At 39.5% G+C, this 15,381-nt stretch overlaps 1 pseudogene; it reads right to left on the reverse strand.

Moving 5' to 3' along the window:
* Positions 1-3,140: 3,140 nt before the first annotated feature.
* On the reverse strand, positions 3,141-5,060 carry LOC149231709 (uncharacterized; annotated as a pseudogene).
* Positions 5,061-15,381: the final 10,321 nt, after the last annotated feature.

The raw sequence follows: 15,381 nt of genomic DNA on the forward strand, positions 1-15,381 counted from the left end.
CTTCGTCCCGAAGTCCTTAGAACATAAAGGAAAAACGACGACACATATTCTAAGAATCCTTTCTGAAACTCTTGCTAACCTTCTGGTGGGCAGGTTAAAATTTTCCCAAGGTATCTATGACACGAATTCCGTTATAACTGAAGGACTATAACTGGGGAACATTGCAACCCACTTTTTGTATAAAGGTACAAAACATACATTATAGATATTATTAAAATTAATAGTTAAAGGAAGCGTCATACATAAACTTTTCCAACAAAATCATCATAATCAAAATCACAACTAATTAAAGCAACAATTAATCACACCCACCTTCCTTCAATTTACAAATTGGCTATTTTAGGAGAAATCTCTCTAGTTTTGTTCATTCAATCATGCACTTAAGATAGCAATAATTTTGTATTAACTCAAATTCATAGGGGATGCCTATGCCTTTTTCATAGGAGGAACTACCCACCTTAAGCTTGGACTTCAATATTTGTAATGGTCAATAATAATTGTGTTAATTATTGTTTGATATTTCACCTATGACGTAATCCACCTTTGTTTACCATGTTCTAAATCTTCAATTTTGTTAGGAACTACAATTTGCACTTTGAAAATAAACATATGCCACTGCTTGCTAGGGGGACCTAACAATGCCTACTACACCTTCTTAGAGACTTGATTTACCTTCATGATCCATGTTCTGAAAGTTCAATGCTGTACAACTACCATTTGCACTTTAAAATAAATGCATACCACTCCTTTCTAGTGGATACCTAATGGTACACACTATCTAGAGATAAAAAAATGTTAACTACATAGAACGTAATCATCACTTGCAATGAATGAGTAGTCCAAACCTTCATCCCTTCAAACCCAGCTACCCTACTTCCTTTCACTAGGGTAAGCGAGTGAGGCTATCTGGGGCCTATCTTCATTTGATCCTACTGAATCTAATGATAAGGAGTGCAATATTGTTGCAATCTTTAAAGGTGTTGTGACTATTAAGGCTCTTAATTTCCTGGTGATGAGGAATGCATATTCTCGCAGTTTGGCCATCCAAGCTAATGGAAGACAAAGCATATAGCAAGTTTCACTAGTGACCAAAGATGGCAGGCAGACATCATTTACCAGTCTTTGCTTGATTCCAAGCAGAACTAAAAACTATATGGATTGAAGTCAAAGATATGCACAGAATGTAAAACAATAGAGAGAAACCCATGTCTAAAATGATCATTGACTGTATCGAATGGCATTGGTAGAAGTATGGTGCTCCAGATAACCATAAACCAATACTATAGCTCTATTTCTACATTAAGAACTAGCAAAGAATCCAAAAAGTCATAAAGGCAAAGTTTTCTTGTTACATTACAAAACATTGAACAAAGAAGTCAATTAAATCAAACAAGGAGAGCTCAAACTCCCTGTGAGATTACAGGAAGAGAGCAGAGAAAGAACGACTAAGTTTGGCATCTAACATTCAAGGTGATGTAATTGAAAATCTGCTGCCTATGGTGGACCATTTTGAAAGAGCCAAAACATAGATTAAGATATAAATCATAAATATTACAATGTATAATATCAAAATCATGATTGTAATATGCTCCTATGTTGCTTCTTGTTGTTCTGGTCCATTTTCAATTGTTCTAATTGGAAATGGTCTCAGTTAATCCTTTACCATTGATAAACAATAAGACCTATTTAGACATTGCATGAACATAACCACTCTTTGCTGGATCATTCCTTGTTGTTGGATAAAATAAATCTTAAATAAAGTTGAACTCTTGGAATCAAACTTCATCTACCAGCAAGGGGTTTATTCCATTATAAATTTGATAAATTCTTTATAGAAGTTTCAAGAATAAATATAGTTCTATTACCACTATTATGATTTAAGTTTATATATTAGATTACTTTTTATTGTATCAATTTATAGGGAACCAAAATGAGCAAGCTAAACATCAAGAGAAAAATCACAATAAGTCAAGAAAGTTGAATACTTAATAGAAACTAAAATAATTAGAATTACACTGTAAATTTTTATTGGAAATTTTATTTCAATTAAAATAATACCTTCAATATATCTCACTTAAATTCTCCATGGCAAAACAACCTGCTCGAAAACATTAAAATATCAAATAATTTACAGACCAAAATACTCGACCAACCGCACAGAATCCATAAAATTGTAAATGCAATTGAAATGGAAAATCGTTGCAAAGAAATTTGAAATACAAATATCGAAGAAAGATATTTTAAATATTCTAGATTTACCCAATTTTAATGAATGGAAAATGTCGAATGTATATGATTACATGTTCCATGTTTTAATGAATGGAAAAGGCTTCTGCATACTCTTCAACAACTTTATTTTTCTTTGCCAATAAAGCAGAGAAACAATATATGTAAGAATTAATTGTGACAACTAAGAGTTCTATGTCACCATATAACTGGTAAACCCAGAATACAAAGAGATACATGTTCAATAATTCCTTAAAAAGAAAACCAGTAAGATGGCTAATGTCAGGTAATTGGAAAATTGAATTGAAACTATAGAAACTGTTTAAGATATGCCTTGAACTTTTTTATCAAATATTTTTATAATGCTTATTATTACTTTTATGAACCCCTGTCATATGCGAGTGCCTCTGATGGTTTCCACTACAACACAGAGGCAAAGGAGGGCTGTCTACTATTGAGGTGCACTCCATAGAGCCCAGATATGTAGGCCTGGTAACTCAATAAAGACCTCTGGTTCCAACTCCCTCCCTGCATGTAGTCCATGATTAAATTGGACTGCTTCATTGGGTTGCCTATCAAATGCACATGGGAATTAAAATTTGATAATTCTCGTGCCATTTTTCTTTTGCTGATCTGAGGACATTCGTCTGCCTTTTACCAGCAAAGGCCAATCTCATGTGAATTGGCCTATAAACAGCTATCCTTCATACTCTGTTGAAAATGACTTTCTTGCAAGTTGGTTAGGGTTAAAGCTTCATGCAAAGATAGTGTTCTTTTGGTTTCCTTCTTTCTCAAAATTCATTAAAAGCATATATAAGAGTACCGGCCCACATGAATACCGTTTGTACAACCTGAACTGAGAAAATATCTAGGCTGAGAATATAAATGAGGGTGCAATACAATTAGCATTTCCTCTACATACGAATCTGTTTTGGAAGACGCCCACTCTGGCTCTGCGCTCTTAGAAGTTCTTTTGCAAACTCTTGACTTCCAGTTAGAAAAAGTCCATTAATAACACGGTTATACACAAAACGCCGAGGAATAAAACCCTTTTGTACCATTTCCTGCAGCAGCTTTCCAGCTTCCAGTAGACCATCTGACTTTCGTGTAGCACACAGAGCACTCAAGAGAATGTTGTAAGTGTCTAGATTGGGAAGACAGGGTCCAGCTCCCATGTCCTTCAAGGTGCTGAGAGCTCTTTCAATTTGACCTAGATCACAAAAATATCCAATAATAATGTTGAAGGTCCGAACATCGGGGTGACAACCATTCTCTTCCATCTCATTCTTGAACTCCAAAGCTCTCTCCATTTGTTTAGAATGGCAAAGCCCTCTGATCAGTATATTGTAAGTAGTCAATTGGGAAAATATCCCCTCCTAAGCATCTCATCAAAGACTTCAAATGCATCTGTCACAGACTTTTTCCTGCAAAGCACCTGAATCATCGCATTATAAGTTGCGACATTAGGAAGGCAGTCATTCTCAATCATATTATCGAAGATCTTTTTCGCTTTCTCGACCTTGCCAGCCATCCCAATTCCATATATTATTGTCGTATAGGTCACAACATTCGGTGAAAATCCTCTGCGCTTAATCTCCTTATAAAACAACCATGCCTCCTTCACCTGACCAGTAATGAAAAAAACCATGGAGGAGGGTATTGTAGGTCACAGGTGTGGGTTCAAATCCCTTGTCAACCATTTCCTTCAAAACCCTTTGCGCCATGGGAATGTTCTTCACCATACACCAGCCGTTGGCAAGGGTATTATAGGTAATGCTATCTGGACGAAACCTATACTTTAAATCCCTAAAAATCCTATCAGCCCTTAAAACCCTTTTTGCTTTACATAAGGAATCCAGAAAAGCATTGAATGCAGGTAAATCAGGTGGGCAACCATATTCAGGCATTGAAAAAAAAAACACCCTCGTTGCCTTATCCTCTCTCCCTGCTGCAATATACCTTTCTATTATAATAGCAAATGTTTTGGGTGTTACGGGGCAACCCTCCCTCTGCATATTGGACATCAAATGCCACAGAGTTCGGTAGTCTTTCATTCTACCTAGAATATCAATCATGTAATTATAAGCATCTGGACTATGCTTGAAACTCTTTTGCTTCCCCACCCAATTGAAGAATTGTAAAGCTTGGGTTCCATCATTCCATATGTTTTTAAGAACTTTTTCTACTAATGGGGGCGACCAACGGATTCCAGACTGTTCCAGTCCTGAAAACAGGGACTTGCCCTTGTTTTCTAATACAATTGCAGTGGCTTTCTCCAGGTCTGATTCTGAATAGCTGGGGTTTTGGGTGTGAGTAGAAAATGAGGAAAAATGACAAACAGAGAGCCGATTGTGATTCCTTACCTGCAAGGGGAGTACCCATCTCCCCATACTTAAGGTCTGCTGTAAACTCTATGTTCTGAAATATCTGAACTGCATTGTTCCTTCTTCGGAGACGTCTTTGAGATGTATGACTTTCATGTATCAGGAGACTCCTCCACTCATCGGTTGTTTGTTTTTGCCTTTTTCAAAGTGAGACTGAGATGGAGAACGCCAAACTCCTTCGAAGAAATATGTAAAGAACAAATGCGGGTTGTGCGGAAAATCCAAATTGGGTTTTTTGTGGTCGACTGCGAACAATCTACCAATATAGCACAGCCGAACCAACATCTTCATGAATCGTGGTACTCATGTGAACAAAATCCTAAACTAAGTGTGATGCCACGAAAACACAAATAGCTGAAGAAACGTAGATTGCACAACTGCACAATTCGTAGGTCCATTAAAATGTATGCGCTCAGGTGGAGAAAAAAAAAAGTTCATTAGTTGAAACCAAAAAAAATAGCTTCGAAGACTGGAGCAAGTGATGTCAACTGGGAGGAAGAGCCAATTGCCACAAGAATACAGAGGGTTACTTCAGTCATTTTACAAAGCAACACCCGGTACAGACATTCTTAGAAACGAAAAATGTACAGGCATTAAATAGAATTAAATAGAAGCCATGTCGGCTTACACAACAGTTCACTTGATCAAGTCGGCTAATTATAGAGACGAAACCACTATATATATCCAGTGAGGGTCTGCGCAAAACAGAGACAGGAAAATCGGATTCCTCTGTGATTTTCGTGGGTACAGTATAGAGGAGAAACTCGGACATTCTGAATTAATTCGATGGGTGCAGGAGTCTGTAATTCGTATTACAGGAGGACACTATTTTGAGGTCTCTGAAATTTCGTGGATATTTGCAGTGGCACAAGTTGCAGTCTCAGCGTAATCATTCATGATGGAGGATCACAATGATCCTACTACAGTCTTGACACCTGTTATATTACACTCTCGGCATAACTATAATCACAGTGTCTCTGTCTCGGCATACTTACAAGATGAAGTCATGGTCTCGGTATCTTCAACAATGAAGGGATACACACTGAGAATACTCTATAAGAACAGTCACAGTCAAGGCGTAAGTATGATGATAAGGATCTTAGCAAACACACCTTGTCTCACGTTCTGGACGCAGTTATAATCATGACACAGTGAGTTCATGACCGTAACGTAGATATAATTGCAAAGGCATAATCATAATAGAGTATCTCGGTGCAGTTTCAGTAGATAGACTTCGTAGCAAGAGTGATGATCTTCGTAATTACACAGTGATAATCTCAGGAAATATGCAGTGATGGTCTCAGTAAATGTACAGGCATTCTTAAAAACGGTGATAAATAAGCACCCAGTAATAAAATGCTGGAATGTTCACCATTGGATTAAAATGTAAACATTGATATCCCAATATTGATATCGCTATGCGGTGTGTAAATTGTAATTTACTGTGGCGAGTGTTCAAGGGTGTTTGAAGACCTAAGAGTAAATTGTAATTTACCGTGAGAAAGCGATTGATGAGATAACCAAGAAAACACACACGCCCGATAAATACATTTTCTCACGTGTAAGCCAGCCGGATGATAAACGTCGTTGGTTTGCAGGGTGGGAGCGTAAGTAAGTATGGTGGAAGGGCCTGAGGGAAAGAATTGACAGAGAAAAGCTTTTTCGACTATAAAGCCATCCGCTCCGCGCCGTTTATAAAATCCTTCGCCTCGCCTCGCCTGCTCACCAATTTAATTCAATTCTCTCTAACGGAAATGAAAGAGCCGAAGTCTGGGAGTTAAATTTTAATTTTAGGCCAGCTGAGTAAGGATGCACTGGTGCAAGAATCAATGCATTCAGTGAGGCTGCAAGAATCAATGCACTCAGGGAGGCTGCAAGAATCAATGCACTCATGGAGCGGCTGATCAGCTATAGGGATTCTTTCATGCTTTTGTGGATGCAGGGTCAGGATACATTTTCATGGATGCATAGCTCAGTCACTGACTAACGTTGCAGCCATGACAGAGTACGAGAGTGAGTTTGACTACAAAGAGGGTCCGAAGGGGGAAACTCAAGGAGGAATGGAAGGCCTGCGTGAACGGGACGCATCAGTCTCCCATCGAGGTGGTGAAGAGACATGCCATAATTTATCCAGACCTGGGCAGGCTCTGCAGAATCTATTACAACAGGGGCCACGACATCATGGTCAGTGAACTGGTCGGAAGGCGCCGGCGGCAGTGTTGAGATAGAAGGGAAAAGGTTCACACTGCGTCAAAGCCATTTGCACACCCCGGCTGAGCGCACTCTAGATGGAAAACGGCACAGATTAGTTTAACAAGTGTAAGGACCAGATTCATGAAATTTAAACAGAGATGTTTTAGATTTTCTCGGCGGATAGAATTTCAAAGAAAAAGAAAAAACAGGGCAACAGCTAAAATTGACGAATTTGTGAGCAGAGATTTTTTTAAAATTCCCCGCCAGACGAAATTGCAAGGGATAAACGAAGGAGGAGGTCGGAGTTCGTCACATTAGTTAGAGATTTTCATCATATTATTTAACAAAACTAGCCATACATGCATGGGCCCATAGGCCTCAAGGGTTCAACATAGCTCTGATACCAAGTGTAAGGACCACATTGAGTCTATGTACATTTTTTTTTTTTTAAACAGCAATGACAACCAGAAAAGAAACGCATTGAAATTCAAATTTATTTAGCACACACATTCCTGCCACTCATTTCAGGAAACATACCATAACATTTTCATACCTTTAACTAAGATCAATAGTAATGAAATACATATGTACCATTCACCAGAAGGCGAGACTCCGCTTGCTCTGCTGTTGCTGGTATTCCCTTGTAGCTGGTCACCTCCGCGAGTGAATGATGACGCACTTGATCCGAATGCGAAGACTCATCGGTTAACCTCCTAGCCTACTCCTTGGGTACTCTTCTTCCCCGCGGACCCCCGAGCTGCAATGGGGTTGTACAATGGAGACAAGCACTAGCTAGTAGAGGAGAGCACACCTTGGCTCAAGAGTCCCCTCTCTAAATCCTCTACCTCACCAAACTCACTATAGCTTCGTAATCACTGCTCTCACAACATCTCATCCATCCAACAATAGGGTTCCAAAAAGTCCCTTCTCCCATGGCTTGCCCCTTCTTTTATAGGAGTCCTCATAGGTGACACTTGTCACGTCATGCATAATTAATTTTTTATTTTTTATTTTTTTTTTATTTTTATTTTTAATTCAATAGCTTGATTATTCACCCACCCATGTGTCATTCTCACATCAAGGGTCTCCCAAAATTATTTACTTAAATTTTTATTTAAAACTAATATTTTCCTCACCTCAACAAGATTCCTATTTCTTCTCCTAGTTGTCTCTTTATTCCCCCTTTTATTCCTTAATTTGTGTTCATTACTTGAAGTCAATTAATGAGTCAAGATTTTATCCCCAATCTACTCCCTAATTTAGCTCAGGTTATCTCCTAGATGGATATTGTTATGTTGGTTGTTGACACATGGAGCTTCTCTACATTTCTCTAAATTTAATTTATTATTCTCATTTTAATTCACCTTCCCCTTTTCTTAATTAGGTTTAAATTAGTTTAGGATTAATCTTTATCCTTACCATTATGTTTGTCTTTCCCCTTTTTCCTAATTAAACCACATAATCTTCCTAGTATTTTCCAAAATGGGAAGGGTAGAGTTTTTAAGGTACTCTATTTTAATTCTTCCTATGATCCTCCTTATTCCAAGTTTTATTTTTGATTTAATTACATTGGTTTCTAATCATCATTTACCCTTGATGTAAATTTACCTAGTTTTCATTCCTTGCTTATATTTATTTATTATTATTTATTTTTAATGATTCCAAGGATGCCAAGTTTGGTTGTGCCCTTCAAGAACTTCCATAGAAGTTCCAAGGGCGCCACACCTAATAGTTTATTTGTGATGTCAAGGGTGCCAGTTTGGTTGTGCCCTTCAAGAACTTCCCTAGAAGTTCCAAGGGTGCCACACCTAATAGTTTATTTTTGATGCCAAGGGTGCCAAGTTGGTTGTGCCCTTCAAGAAATTCCCCTGAAGTTCCAAGGGTGCCACACCACTTGCCCTTCAAGCATCCAGTGATTACGAGGGGAAAATATAGTGCAATGTCATAGACCACTATCATCTCTTATGTTGCCTGATATAGTGAGACTAATGGTGTCGGGGATCAAGGAATCCGCCTTGATGCGCGCCCCCCGGTAAAGTCCTCATGAGCGACCCAACTTTGGAACCTGCCCTCGTGGCATCGTGATCTTCAAGGCGAAGGTGCTTCAACCCTTCCAGCCCAAGTCACGACGGGAGTGCTAGTGGGTGAGATCAGGGACTCTGTCCCACCCCTCCCATGTAGTTCCATCCACTTGTACAACCCCATCACCCATATGTGAGTCATTCGGTCAAGCAACTAATCTGTGCCTGCAACCATTAATATATCATCTGAATATAGTTAAACATATATGGCAGATTCCAAGATTGACTTAGACTTTCAAAGATAAAGTAATATAAATTTTCATCAAACCAGGTGTCATCGACATGTCATATGCGAGTGCCTCTGATGGTTTCCTGCCATACTCAATAATCATCAGTAACAAGATTTCTCAATGTTAGTGAATTATCATAATAGCATCATTAACAATTCCTGGTCATTCACATCATTGTCCATTGTAAGTCTGAACTAAAGGAAGTAGGTAACATAGGGGACACATCCCTCATGGCTATCATCAATAATCATCAATGGAAACATACCTATTCATTAAGCTATCAACATCGTAACATCGTAGAAATATACCGATCCATAAAATTTATCCTCATTATGCTTTTAGTAGAGCGCATACATATTCTTTACTACCCTCGTCATAATTTCAAATAGAGACCAACTTAACTATTTAATATTGCAATCATCAGAATGCTGATAGATAAGATACATAACCATTCATGCTACCATAATATCAATGGAAAGCATTCATAACATCACAACCATGAATATCTCAATCGCTAATAATAGTGTCATGGGTCCAGATCCTCAATCTGAGGTCCTCGAAGAATAGATTGTCTAAGATAATGTCGTATTAGGGTCAGGAAACTAGAGTGGGCACTACATATTTTTTGAAAGGGAGGGGCTAGTTCCCAATCAGAAGCATTATAGGGCCCTCTTTTTTAATTAGAATATATGCATATCAGCCAAGTTGATATCTGTCACATCAAAGCCAACATATGACCAAGCTGTTACATCCACATTCACAGAATACGCTGCTGCGCAGCTACACCATGGGGTCGAACGCGGGCGGGGTGCGAAGTAACCGACTTCCCCGACCGCTGTGTCATGAACACAAATTAAGGAATAAAAGGGGGGAATAAAGAGACAACTAGGAGAAGAAATAGGAATCTTGTTGAGGTGAGTAAAATATTAGTTTTAAATAAAAATTTAAGTAAATAATTTTGGGAGACCCTTGATATGAGAATGACACATGGGTGGGTGAATAATCAAGCTATTGAATTATAAAAAAAAATAATTAATTATGCATGACATGACAAGTGTCACCTATGAGGACTCCTATAAAAGAAGGGGCAAGCCATGGAAGAAGGGACTTTTGGGAACCCTATTGTTGGATGGATGAGATGTTGTCAGAGCAGTGATTACGAAGCTATAGTGAGTTTGGTGAGGTAGAGGATTTAGAGAGGGGACTCTTGAGCCAAGGTGTGCTCTCCTCTACTAGCTAGTACTTGTCTCCATTGTACAACCCAATTGTAGCTCGGGGGTCCGCGGGGAAGAAGAGTACCCAAGGAGTAGGCTGGGAGGTTAACCGGTGGGTCTTTGCATTCGGATCAAGTGCGTCATCATTCACTCGCGGAGGTGACCTGCTACAAGGGAATACCAGCGACAATAGAGCAAGTGGTTACTACCCTCGTCATAATTTCAAAAAGAGACCAACTTAGCTATTTAATATTGCAATCATCAGAATGCTGATAGATAAGATACATAACCATTCATGCTACCTTAATATCAATGGAAAGCATTCATAACATCACAACCATGAATATCTCAATCGCTAATAATAGTGTCATGGGTCCAGATCCTCAATCTGAGGTCCTCGAAGAATAGAGTGTCTAAGATAATGTCGTATTAGGGTTAGGAAACTAGAGTGGGCACTACATAATCGATTTTGAGCAAGATCAAACATAACACATATAACAGAGAAGAAGATTCAATCACACACGAAACACAGAAGAATACTCTGGGGAAAGCCTCAGCTAAAAAGCCTGCTATCTGTATTTTCATACAAGTGGAAATAACTCAGGATTACACAAAGCTTTAGATCTCAAGATATCCAGCTCTCAGTACAATCCCTCACTGTTGCTCATAGATAGAATAGACAACACATATGCCTTCCTTCAGTCCTCCAAGCCTCCTATTTCCTTGCACTGTTTCTCCTGGGTGATCATAATGTTACCAAGTGTAACACTGATCACTCGCACTGATCTCACACCCTGTAAAACTACACAATCCTCAAAGAACCTTGTTCCTTTTGCATGGATGAGTTTCCTTTATAGGAAAACTCATGCAATTGATAGTACAATGTCCCTGCCTTTAATCTCAACTGGGTCTTTCTCTGAATAGGCATGCATGAGTTATTTATGAGAGAATCTTCAGTTATCTGGAGTACACTAGTTTGATGCATACATGCATTAACTGACTGAACTCACAATTAGTTCCTCAAACTGTTTGGAACTAATTTAATTGGACTTAACTCAGTTAACTGAGTTAACTAATTACAACTCAAATACAACTTATCCTTGTCTCTTTAATTAAGGGATAACTTCTTCAATCAAAGGGATAACTGTTGCATGTCTTCACAAAGACTTCTTGTTTGAATTTCTTCAACTAATTAACTCAAGATGAATTAATTAATTATTTTTCAAACAGCTGGTGAGACTAAATTCGAATTTTGATTCTCAATTTTAATTCAAAGACAAATTAAAATTGGAATATATCCTGAAATGTTATCTATAGCAATGCTATTTTTAGCATTTCTTGTTGCTATTTTCAACATATTGGAGCTGTGGAGCTGCCAGAGTGTGTATCCGGGGTTTCAGCCAGAATATCTGCTTCTGAGTAGAGAGGTACTACTGCCGAGGTTTTTCTCCATTGGGTGAGCTGGATTTGGCGCTCAAATTGATTCTGAAATTGCTTAATAAATCAAACCCTCAGATAGCTGTACTGGTTTTCCGGCATTGGGTTTTTCCGAGGACATTAGTCCAAAAACAATGGTGTCAGTTGTGTGCTTGTTTCTATTTCCTTCAATTGATGATCTGTACTGTGTTGATCAAACATTTGTATTTATTTCCAGTATTTACATGGTAAATAACTTGTTAATTAACAGAACAAGTAGATAGGAATAAATCAGTAAAGTGCATGAAGGGTTTCTAACGTGTCAGACTTCGAAATTCCAACATGTCAATGGAACGCTGCTAAAACACTATCTCACTTTAAATTTAGCTGGTCCAAGACTCCATTGTAAATACCATTTTTCTTTCCAAGTACTGCAAGTGCGGGTGGCCAATTATTGGAACTTGAAGTCCAAGGAGAAGGCCCTGAGGTCCAGTGATCTACTGCCATATGTAAGGTAAAATTCAAGTTAGTCATAATCAATTGAGTCTTTATTTTTGACTCCATTGCCCAATGGTTATGCTACTAGTCTGCACTATTCTTGGCACCTCACTAGGAGGCTTCCATCCCCATTAGAGCCAATGTTAGGGTCCTATAGTCTAGGAGTCATAGTGTTTGCTTATCTTACTATTCCATTTTTGAGGTCTGTTTGTAAATTCTAGCCTATGAATCACAATGTGCCATAGTCTAAAGGTTTCTGTATGAAAGCATTTATGTGTGTCACAAGTTGTCATCCCCCATTTAAAAGGCTCATGTCATAAAGGGTCTTTGAATCTAAAATTGAATTTTGTAAAGTCTAAAGTCTAAATCCATGTGAGGGTTATAAGGTCATAATTTTAAATGTGTAATCATAGAGGGAAAAGGAAAGCATTGGGGGTTTAAGGGGTCAGTTCACGGGGTTCATCCATCATTAGTCAAAGTCATGCTAGTTAGATTTAGTTAATTAGAATTGCTATGGTTCTGGTTAGTGGTCTTTATTTCCCATAATTGATCATCGTTTGGAAGATATCCTCATGTCACTTCACTCTTCCTCCACTTAATCATTCATACTCATGACATGAAACAAAGCATATGGAGGCACTAAATTCACTTTTTTTTGAAGCTGCGCTCATTCCCACTCCATTGAAACCCACACTTTGAGAAGTTTTGGAAGGGATTCAATAGTAGAGTTTAGGCTTCTGTGATCCATATCAAGTTTACAAAGGATTTTTCAGCGAAGAACACAAATGATGTCTCATGTGATCTTTGCCGAAAATTCCTTTGTAAAGTTTTGGAAGGTTGCAAAAGGTCAAAATTTAGTGTTTGGAAATTAGAAGGAAAGAGGCCGTTGCGCAATTGCTACACAAACTGCCCATGACTATGCAACTATTGCGCACGAGGTTCAATCTTCACAAGGGTTTGTGTAAGCCTTTTGTTCCGTTTCCTCGTTTTTTTAAGGCATCTGAGATAGGAAATATACTATCCAGTCATTGTTTTTGTTAGAGAATCGATCAGGCATGGTTATAGATTGAGTGTGTTTAAATTTGCTTTGTATTTTCTGCGCAAAGTCTGTGTGTTGTTGGTCATTGCAAAGTTTGTATTTCACAGCTCTGTGGGTTTTGTATGTGTTCAATCATCTAACCTTTGGCTCCTATTTCTGAAAATTAGTGTTTGATCCTACGACTTCGCCAAGAAATCCGAATCAGCGGTGTAGTTGCACAAACGATTAGAGTGGGGCATCTCGACATTGGCAGAGGGATTTCCAGAAGGGAAATCGAGGCTCAGAGGGATTCAAACCGAGAACTTCCAGATAGGAAGTAGAGAGACTTGAAAGAGTCGAAAGAGGAGTAGTGAAATGGTAGTGAATGGGCTAAGAGATCAGGATAGATTGGACGGAGCCACAAAATTTGTAGTCTAGAAGGCCACGATCTTGTCCATTCTAGACAGGTATCACATCAAACACTTTTCCTTGAAAATGATAGTGATCCTAGTTGATCTGGCTAAAAATGAGAGGTACGAGGAGGCAATGGCCAGGGCTAAGTGCATCATTCTTGACGGGGTCAAGGATCATGTGGTACCACATATTGCCGAGAAGGGCACAACAAATGAGATGTGGGATGCCCTGAAGAAGTTGTATCAACATAATTCTATGCAGAGAAAGATGCTTCTAGAAAATTCGCTGCGGTCATACCAGATGCAGAGGGGAGAGCAAATAGATATCTTCCTCAGGCGATTAACAGAGATCCGGGACCAGCTGACTTCCATAGGGGCCACGCCAAATGAGGAGATGTTGGTGAGGACTGCATTGAATGCAGTCTCAGAGGATTGGGAGGTATTTGTCCAGAGCTTACTGGGAAGGGCAACCCTTCCGGATTGGGAGGAATTGTGGGCAGCTCTTCGTCTAGAAGAGATTAGACGACTGACCAAGGCAGGAAGCAGCAACAAGGGGGTCAGAATCAAGGAGGAAGAGGAGGATGATGCCCTAGCATCTGTGGGGAAGCAGGAGAAATGGAAGAAGGACCTCTCTAAGGTCAAATGCTTCCACTCTGGGGAACTGGGTCACTATGCGAACCAGTGTCCGAGGAAGAAGAGCAAGGGAGAGGCTTCTAAGACCAAGGCAACACCATCGAGGGTGGAGAAAGAAGTGGAGACAGATGACGACTATGCCATGATTGCTCATGTTCCACTTGAGAGGAAGTGGGGAGACATCAAGCTGTAGTCAGATGGAGTACAGGCGATGAGGTGCAGGATCCTCGAGGTATCCAACCTCTGGGATTATACCTCGCTATGGGAGCCCCGAAGAGGAGTAGCAGGACTAGCGGATGTTGGTAGAGACGGATGCGGATGGAGTGACAGAGAGTGTGATAGTGCAGGAGTCCCAGGACAACGTGAGGTAGCAGTGCGAGATGCATGGAGTTGTTACAGCAGCGCAGAGGTCAGAGAGGGAGCACTTGTCAGCGACAAAGGGAGCTTCAACGTCAGGAGTGTCTCTAGCCTGACAGAGATGTCAGAGTTGGGAGGATCAGTTACTTACTTCTTAGTAACTGAGTTGTAGTGCAGCAGTTAGCAATGGCAATGCTATGGGCAGCATGATGCAACATGATGAGAGGGGATGCTGTGCAGATGCCTTAGTGGCAGTGGTAGGGCCATGGGCAGTGCCATGGATGCAGAGGGAGTTGGCGTACGGATGCAACAATGGCAGTGGTAGGGCCATGGGTAGCAGTACATAATGCAGTAGTTCAGAGGATGTTGGGCAGGGAGGCCTAGCATCAACACAGGGACCAATGCTAGATGATTAGGGTGATACTCAGTGAGGAGTATTACTAGAGCACGATCCTCGCTAAGAAGGAGTGTTGATGTGGGGTAGCAGCGGATGTGCTCTAGCCATGAAAATTGGTGGAGAGGCTATAGCACATGAGATATCCAAGACCCAGAAATGGTTTGGGCAGAATCTAACCAGTTTGGGAGATATTAAAATAATTAAAATTTTTAATGGAGTTCCTAAGTCTAAACTTAGGAAACATAAAATATTAATGTGAATTAATATAAAAGTGAGTTAGAATGGTCCAAAAGTCATGGATCAAGCCAAGTCTAATCTTAG

Source organism: Pinus tabuliformis, chromosome J, assembly GCF_031772625.1.
Source record: "Pinus tabuliformis cultivar Carrire ecotype Pingquan chromosome J, CPIR1, whole genome shotgun sequence".
Taxonomy (NCBI): Eukaryota; Viridiplantae; Streptophyta; class Pinopsida; order Pinales; family Pinaceae; genus Pinus; species Pinus tabuliformis.